This window comes from Bison bison, unplaced genomic scaffold (assembly GCF_000754665.1).
Source record: "Bison bison bison isolate TAMUID 2011002044 unplaced genomic scaffold, Bison_UMD1.0 scf7180017860443, whole genome shotgun sequence".
Taxonomy (NCBI): Eukaryota; Metazoa; Chordata; class Mammalia; order Artiodactyla; family Bovidae; genus Bison; species Bison bison.
Window position 1 is genome coordinate 601,934 of NW_011491015.1, and position 9,633 is coordinate 611,566.

Below are 9,633 nucleotides of genomic sequence, written 5' to 3' on the forward strand. Positions count from 1 at the left end.
ATTTTATTTCATTAGCTCTGTTAAGAGTCCTAGTAACCTACATTTTTACCAAGACCTTCCCCCTCAGCTGATTCCAAGGCCAGACCAGGTCTGGGAAACAAGGAACTAGATCCCAAACAAATTGAGTTGATCCGGTCTAGAGTCCTCTTTGCAGTTCCTCTGTAGTCAGATGGGTTCTGTAGTAATCCCACCCCAGCGAAAGTAAAAATAGCTTCCATATTATAAATGTCAGCTCCAAGAGCCTGAACAGGGGACATCTGACTGTCCTCTTTAGAATAGGGAGACCAGGAACCAGGATTCAAGCTCATCTCTCTCATCCAAACACCATGCTATTAGGCTCACAGACTAAGCTTCTCTGACTCCTCTAAGCAGGTTGCAGCTCTCCTGGGTCACTCAAGATGCCATCCAACACCACAGGATAAGAGGACAGTAAGTCCCCTATGTATGAGCAAGTTGTATTCCGAGAGTGCATGCCTAAGTCCAATTTGTTATTAAGTCCAATACAGTTAACCTAGGTACCCAGCTAGCACAGTTGGCTATATAGTACTGTACTGTAATAGGTTTATAATACTTTTCACACAAACACAACATATAAAAGACAAACACAAAAAAAATTAAGGGCCTCTTCCTCTTTCCCTCCGAGAAGGCAGCGGAGGCAGACTGTACAGCCATGGCCAAGATTAAGGCTCGAGACCTTCGCGGCAAGAAGAAGGAGGAGCTGCTGAAACAGCTGGAGGACCTGAAGGTGGAGCTGTCCCAGATGCGCGTGGCTAAAGTGACAGGCGGCGCGGCTTCCAAACTCTCCAAGATCCGAGTGGTTCGTAAATCCATCGCCCGTGTACTGACCGTCATTAACCAGACTCAGAAAGAGAACCTCAGGAAATTCTATAAGGGCAAGAAGTAAGAGCCCCTGGATCTGCGGCCCAAGAAAACACGTGCCATGCGCCGCCGACTCAACAAGCATGAAGAGAACCTGAAGACCGAGAAGCAGCAGCGGAAGGAGCGGCTGTACCCCCTCCGGAAGTACGCAGTCAAGGCTTGAGCATCCAGCTGTCAATAAAACAGACAGACCACTGGCAAAAAAAAAAAAAAATAAAGAAAGCACTTTTGATCTTACAGTGCAGTACCTTGAACAGTACATCACAACAGCTGGCACACAGGGGCTGGCACGGAGTGAACAGGCCAGAAGAGTTCCTGATGGAGGAGGGAGAGGAGGTGGGAGACGGTAGAGCTGAAGGATCGTCAGCAACAGGAGACGGAGGGCAAGCTAAGAGTTCACTCACGCCTGACATTGATGGCAAGGGTTCTGCTTCCTTGCTGGATTTAAGTCTATCTACCAGTATTCTTGCCTGGAAAATCCCATGGAAAGAGGAGCCTGGTAGGCTGTAGTCCATGGGGTCGCTAAGAGTCGGACACGACTGAGTGACTTCACTTTCACTTTTCACTGTCATGCATTGGAGAAGGAAATGGCAACCCACTCCAGTGTTCTTGCCTGGAGAATCCCAGGGACGGGGGAGCCTGGCAGGCTGCCGTCTCTGGGGTCGCACAGAGTCGGACACGACTGAAGCGACTTAGCAGCAGCAGCAGCACCCTCTTGAAGAACCAATCCAGTGATATCTGGGTAGCAGCTCTTTTATTCTTGTCATGGATGACACGGTGGCACTGGATTGCGTTCTGAATAGCTGCTCCAAACTTCATGCACCGTTCCACGTTCAGGTCCTGCACCTCCAAAACCGACGGTGTCTCCTCAAACAGAACTAACTTCCGTGATTGGACGTGCGAATACACACTCGCATGCTTCCAAGTTCTCAGTTGGAAGGCTCGTATGGAGGGACTTACTGTAACAGGAGAGAACAGGGCTGCACCCCATGGGCGCTGCCGTAGAGCAGACCCTCAAACTGTGAGACGCAGCATCTGTCAGAAGTCTGCTGCTTGGTTCCCAGAAAGGTGTCGTCCACAGTTTGGAAACAGTGCACATGGCTCGTGTTCGAGCTTTAAACCGGTAGGTCAGCTTCTCTCTGTCTTTAATGCAAAGTTGCAAAGAAGATGAATGGACAGGGAAAGGCTCGCTGCCTTCTGCTGCACTCCCACCACGGGATTCGAGAGCCTGTTGGCCCAGGCGCAGGCGCACGGGAGGCAAGGTGGGAGGGGCGACCTAGTGATGGCGTGCTGGCTGGGAAGAAAAAAGATCCTGTTCTTGGCATCCGATGCGTGTGATCTTAGCGAGTCCTCTAATCGCCCTTCAAGGACAGATTCTCCCCCACTTTACAAATAAGAACATGAGAGTTAGGGAAGCTCTGCGGTGTACCCATGGTCACCCAGTTGATGCCAGAGCCGAGACTGGTAACCAGATCCCTCTGTCCTGGTCGTGATGCCCTGTCCCTCTCACTCTGCCTTCTCATTCCCCCTTCCCACCTTCCAGCTCCAAAACAGTCCCAAAGTCTTTTGGCCGCATCAAAACATTTCACAGATTAAAAATGTTAGGAATTTCCTGGTGGTACAATGGATGAGAATCCGCCTGCCAATGCAGGGTACATGGGATCTCACATGTGCTGGAGCAAGTAAGCCCGAGGGCTACAACTGCTGAGCCCAAGCTCCAGAGCCCCATGCTCTACAGCAAGAGAAGACACTGCAGTGAGAAGCCCGTGCACCACAATGAAGGTTATTCCCTGCTCACTGCAACTAGAGAAAGCCTAAGCACAGCAACAAAGACACAGCACAGCAAAAAAAAAAAAAAATTAATGTTAAAAATATCAAGATTTGAAGATGAGTACCATCAAGAATCTAGGAGAAAAAGAAGGATCTCGTTTCGGAGAACATTCTGCTAACTATCTCATCTTCCAATCATTAAAGTTTAGACTCAAGAGGTCCCAGAAAAAACGCCCTTTGTCAAACCAAACTAACACTGTGCCTCTGAGCTCCTATAATAATTACTGGTGGTGGTGGTGGTTTACTCACTAAGTTGTATCCGATTCTTTGTGACCCCATGGACTGTAGCCCTCCAGGTCCTCTGTCCATGGGATTTGCCAGGCAAGAATACTGGAGTGGGTTGCCATTCCCTTCTCCAGAGGATCATCCTGAACCAGGGATCAAACCCAAGACTCCTGCATTGGCAGGCGGATTCATTATCAACTGAGCCACCAGAGAAGCCCTTAATGATTACTATTTTGTTGTTTAATAAGATGCTACTGGATATTTTCAGGAAGCCGCAGTGTGAGTCCATCAGACTTCCTGTGACATTTTACAGATCATGTTCAATCCCCTTTATGGGGCCACATACATGTTTATCTCAATAACTTCTTACTGACTAGACGAAGAAATGAATGAATGCATGCATACTTTGTATACATCTTGAGTTGACCTATTGGAGTGCTGTGTGAGTCTAGGTTCTCCAGAGAAACAGAATATATGTTTCAGATATACGTGTAGACATATGATAGAGAGATCTTAAATCTCTCTCCTTCTCTCAGCTCCCATGATTGTAGGCCTGGCAACGTATTTGCTGGGCAAGCCAGCAGGCTGGAACTCAGGCAAGGTTTCAATGTTCTGATGTTGAAACAGAACTCCCTCCTCTTCGTAAACCTCAGTCTTTGCTCTTAGGCTGCAACTGATTGGATGAGGCCCACCCATGTTATGGAAAATAAAATGCTTTATTTAGAGTCAACTGATGATAAATGTTAATCGTGTCTGGAGAGGTCTTCACAGCAACATCTAGACAAATGTTTGACCAAATGGGCACCATAACCTAGCCAAATTGACACATGAAATTGACCATTGCAAGCACATACCTCCTAAATCTAGAGATGTATAAAAATACAAGTTACTATGGATACTACTAAAGAGAAGAAAAATAAGGATGTTCAAGACTGACAACTATTAGTAATAAGATGAGTATGAACTTGTAATCACAAAGTCTAGAGTTGGGATGCTGTTACTATTTTTATCCTGCTTGCTTACAGAAAATATTTAAAGAATCAGAGTCAAGAGCAAGTATCCAGAAATCGTCAAGAGAACTAAAGTTATTGAGCTTCCGTGAATGTTCACTCTAATGAATAATACAATTACTTATTATTGTATCTCCACTAACTCATAGGATTTTAGGACTATGAAGGACTTCACCGTGAGACCGCTGTTTTATGGGGAAACAAATTCAAGACCAAAAAGATCGATACACTGAAGGCTGTATCCTCTTAAGCCATATGCCTCGGCCCTTCTCCACAAGCAAGCCACTCACTCATGTTAACCCAACCTTTACTGAGTACCTACCACATGCCAGACTTTCTGCCAGATCCCTTGCTAGGTCCTGGGAACACATGCCAGGCTTTTTTAAAGCACTTCGTGTATTGAAGTCATTTAATCCTCACAATGATACTTTACGGTGTATACTATTATCATCCCTGTTTTATAGAAGAAAACATGGAGGCATTGGGAGCATAAGGAGTTTGCCTGAGGTCACAAAGCAGCCAGGCCAGAGTGACGGAATTCAGACCCAGGTAGCCTTGCTCCCAAATATTGGATGGGCCAAAAAGTTCATTTGGATTCTTCCAGAAGATAACTTGGAAAAACATGAACAAATTTTTTTGCCAACTCAGTATCTGCTCTTGTCCATTACATGATTGTCCTTCGTGGTCAGGAAGATGAAAGTATAAGCAAAGTTTTTTGGGGTTTTGTTTTTTTAACATGTTGGGAGGGATGATATTAGATGGGCTCTTAGAATATCCCAGGGAGTCATGCAACTAAGAGAGGTGAGATGAGACCTGGGGTAGAGATAGAGCCAGATTTTGTGGGGCTAATGCAATCTGAGGGCTTTCCTTTAAAATATGAAGTTATAAATACAAAATCAGGTGCAAAAATGAATATTTACTTAGAATAACAAAAAAACTCAACAAACTGCAAATTTGCAAAATTGATCAACTATCACAAACATTACACTATCCAAAAACCTATATTTTTATTAACTGCCTAATCCACCTCAGCAATACTTTCATCCCTACACATTTGTCCTGCACATTCTCTGATTGGTCTTCCTCTAATAATGTAATTTTTTCTGCAGGGAAAATAGATCATTCAGTTCTTCTCCTGACATGATTGATAGAAATTTTATTTTTATTCTTAACAGTTTATAAGGAATTCTTTCCACTTCCCAACTAACTTCTGGTTTGTTCATGGAAATTGTAGGATTGTTGTCAAAACCAAGAGAACCTCTCAAGGATTATATATGAGCTGTGAAGTGTTCGAGTATTTCAAATTTTCTTAGGCAGTGACTATGAGATTCTTCAAATTCTTTGAACTGATGAATGTCATTAACCAGTTTGGTGTTGATTTTCTTATTATAGTGTGTATTATAAGTTTAAATTGTGTTGTCAATGTCAGTATTCTGGAGCAAATCAGCAAGAAACTTAAGCCTTTTCCCAACATGTTCATATGATTCACTCCTCTTAATTAACTGGCTTATCAAAAAAATCCAAGGATTTAGTCATCCCCTCTATTAGAAAGAGAATATCTTTCTCTTGGTGAATTTCTGCCTTTGAAATATCAAAAAAAATTTCTCTTACAATTTTTTAAGGTATGAATAATTTGTATTTATTTCTTGGTTTATTTTAATGTTTTTTCATAGTCCATTAAGTTTATCTGTTGGCTCTCAAATAAACAAACTAATTTAAAGATGACAAAAATAGATTCTCTTTCATCTACATCCAAATTAAGAGTCTGTAATTTCCCACTTCTTCTATTGAAATGTTCCAAAATCTCTTTCCAAATGCCAAGAAAAATGCATATTCAAGGTTTATCAACTTTTTCAATAAGCTTTTTCTTCTTAATTATGTTTAGGCTCTTCTCCCAAATCTTCAGAAATATATTTTAGAGTACTTGACACATTCTGTTTTACAAGGTTCACATGGTTTCATAATGGGCAGATCTTCTCATGACACTTAAATTCTTGAAAGAAAAATCCATGCTTGGCCAACCTGGGGAAAAAAAACATGGAACATACCAACGTACCAAAACAGTCAACAACTTTAGGCATGGTAGAGGCAGCAGGGGGACCAGGAAAGAAAATGCCCAAGGTCATACCTGATTGCAGAGAAAATATTTTATTTTTGCAAATTTACAAAAACGTATGGCTTGAGGGGAGGAGTAAATTAGGAGTTTGGAGTTAACATATACACACTACTGTATATAAAATAGATTAACAAGGACCTACTGTATAGCACATGGAACTACATCCAATATCTTAGAATAATCTGAAATGGAAAAGAATCAGAAAAAATATGTATATGTATAGATACGCATGTGCCTGCCAAGTCACCATCCAACTCTTTTCAACCCTATGGATCGTAGCCCACCAGGCTCCTCTGTTCATGGGATTGTCCAGACAAGAATACTGGAGTGGGTGGCCATGCCCTCCTCCAGGGGATCTTCCCAACCCAGGAGTCAAACCCACATCTCTTACGTCTCCTGCACTGGCCGGCAGCTTCTTTACCACTAGTGCCACCTGGGAAGCCCCTACATATATAAGCACACCTGAAATATTGTAAATCAACTATACCGCAATTTAAAAAAAAACTTATGGCCTTGTGAACACGTTGCTAGCTGCCCTTCCAGGGCTTTGGAAGGGACCTGAAACTGAATCCACAAGGCAGGGAGAAGTTGAGTGTCCTAACAAGCAGACGACAGCAACAAAATTCCCAGGGAACTGACAAGGCCAGACAAGGTTCCCATGAGGGCCAGAACACCAGCAAGACCAGGACAAGAACAGCTCAAGACACTGAGAGAGCCTGCCCTGTGGTTAATGAGACACTCAGGATGTTATCGAAAGGAGCGTGTGTGTGTGAGCTCTGCCTGCTTGCTGCTCAAAAGCCAATAGACATCCCAGGTTGGTGGGAAGGAAAGTTAGCTTTATTTCAGATGCCAGCAACTGGGGGAGGGAGGGTGGCAGACATCTGTTCATAGGCTGACTCCCCTGCCCTGACAAATGGAGGTGAGAGCTTTTATAGACAGATTGAGGGGGGGAGATACATGCAGAAACCACAGTCAGCTCTGACAGTCATCTTCAGATTGGTCATCGGTGGTCTGACCAGCATCATCTTGATTGTTTTAGGTACAGTTAGTCTTCAGTTCCAGCGTGGTTTGTTTCCATTCCTATGAGGCCAGTTCTGGAAATTGTGGCAGCTTATGTCCTGGGTACAGTCTGGTCATCATGTAGGTAGCTTCTTCCACCTGAGTCGCAGTATCTATAAGACAAGTCACCCGCTATGGCTCAGAGTATTATCTATAGCCCTTGAGAAAGAACTAAAGGTCCTTGACTAAGCTAAATGGCTTCATTATTATTATTTAGTCTCCTTTGACTGTTTTCCTTTGTTTCCGCATTTCTCACTTCTCTGATTAAACTTATTCTTTGACTAAAGTTTTCCACAAAGACCCGGCAGAGGACTCGGTGGGGGGCAAGGCCCAGAGGGTCCTGCTCCGTTTCAAGGAAGGTTGTTTGGTTTTTCTTTTTTTTTTCCAGATGAAAAAAAGAAGTATGAAGGGAAGAGAGAATGGGGAGTTAGTAAGTAATAGGTACAGAGTTTGCGTTGCTGAAGATGAAAAAGCTCTGGCAAAGAACAGGTTGATGGTTGTACCATTAATCACAACCATTAGTTACTTCCGTGGCATTAATTCTGTGGCATTAATGCCTCGGAACTGAACATTCATAAATGGTAAGATGGTAAATTATGTTATGTATAGTTTACCACAAAATTTTTAACAGAAAGAAATTAAAATGTTCAACAGAAAATATTGAGATTATTGCAGACTCACAAGCAGTTGTAAGAAATAATACAGAAAAGTCTCTTACACTTCACCCAATTTCTCCCATGGTAATATTTTGCAGTACAACTAGGATGCTAGCACTAATACAATCTACACCCATCTTATTCAGATTTCTCAGTTTTACTCATACTTGTGTGCATGTATGGAGAAGGCGATGGCACCCCACTCCAGTACTCTTGCCTGGAAAAGCCCATGGATGGAGGAGCCTGGTAGGCTGCAGTCCATGGGGTCGCTAAGAGTCGGACACGACTGAGCAACTTCACTTTCACTTTTCACTTTCATGCACTGGAGAAGGAAATGGCAACCCACTCCAGTGTTCTTGCCTGGAGAATCCCAGGGATGGGGGAGCCTGGTGGGCTGCCGTCTATGTGGTCGCAGAGTCGGACACGACTGAAGCGACTTAGCAGCAGCAGCAGTGTGCATGTATGCATGTGTTAAAGATAAACAATTTTGTCCCCTCTGCAGGTTTGGGTATCCACCACTGCGGTCAAACTAACTACTCAACAGTTCAACCAAAAGTGTCCTTCATGGTGCCTTTTTATAATCACACCCACCTCCCTCCTGCTCTCCCCACCCCATCCCAAACCCCTGTCCTCCAAGGACAATGATAAAAAATGAAACAAAATGTTATCACTTGAAGAATGTTATATAAATGGAATTGTACATTCCTATCATCCATTCCTTCTTGGTTTGACCTTTTACCCTCAGTATCATTTCCTGGAGATTCATCTAATTTGTTACATCTCTCAATAGTTTGGTCCTTGTTGCTGCTGGATATTATTTCATGGTATAGATGTATCAGAGTTTGCTTAACCATTCACCTATTGAATGATATCTGGAGTATGGAAGGACAGTTTTGAGGTATTACAATAAAACTGCTGTGAACCTTCATGTATAGGTTTTTGCATGAACATAATTGCTTAGGAGTGTACTTACTGGTTCCATGGTAATTGCATGCTAGGCTTTTTTAAGACACTGTCAAGCAATTTTCCAAAGTGTGTTTTCCAGAGTTCAGTTCAGTCACTCAGTAGTGTCTGACTCTTTGCAACTCCATGGTCTGCAGCACATCAGGCCTCCCTGTCCATCACCAACTCCCAAAGTTTACTCAAACTCATGTCCATTGAGTCAGTGATGCCATCCAACCATCTCATCCTCTGTCATCCCCTTCTCCTCCTGTCCTCAATCTTTCCGAGCATCAGAGTCTTTTCAGATGAGTCACCTCTTCGCATCAGGTGGCCAAAATACTGGAGTTTCAGCTTCAGCATCAGTCCTTCCAATGAATATTTCAGGGTTGATTTCCTTTAGGATTGACTGGTTTGATCTTGCTAGCCAAGGGACTCTCAAGAGTCTTCTCCAACACCATAGTTCAAAAGTATCAATTCTTCGGTGCTCAGCTTTCTTTATAGTCCAACTCTCACATCCATTCATGACTACCAGAAAAACCATAGCTTTGACTAGATGGACCTTTGTTGGTAAAGTAATGTCTCTGCTTTGAATATGCTGTCTAGGTTGGTCATAACTTTTCTTCCAAGGAGCAAGCATCATTTAATTTCATGGCTGCAGTCACCATCTGCAATATTTTGGAGCCCCCCAAAATAAAGTCTGTCACTGTTTCTACTGTTTCCCCATCTATTTGCTATGAAGTGATGGGACCGGATGCCATGATCTTAGTTTTCTGAATGTTGAGGTTTAAGCCAACTTTTTCACTCTGCTCTTTCACTTTCATCAAGAGGCTCTTTAGTTCTTCTTTGCTTTCTGCCATAAGGGTTTCCAGAGTTGGACCATTTTAAATTCTTACCAGCAATGGATGAATGATACAAT

At 43.1% G+C, this 9,633-nt stretch overlaps 1 pseudogene across 1 annotated transcript; it reads left to right on the top strand.

Moving 5' to 3' along the window:
* The first annotated feature begins 617 nt into the window (after positions 1 to 617).
* Positions 618 to 1,093, top strand: LOC104982743 (annotated as a pseudogene). The gene has a single exon (XR_824548.1). The product of XR_824548.1 is annotated as a 60S ribosomal protein L35 pseudogene (transcript).
* The last annotated feature ends 8,540 nt before the right edge of the window (positions 1,094 to 9,633 follow it).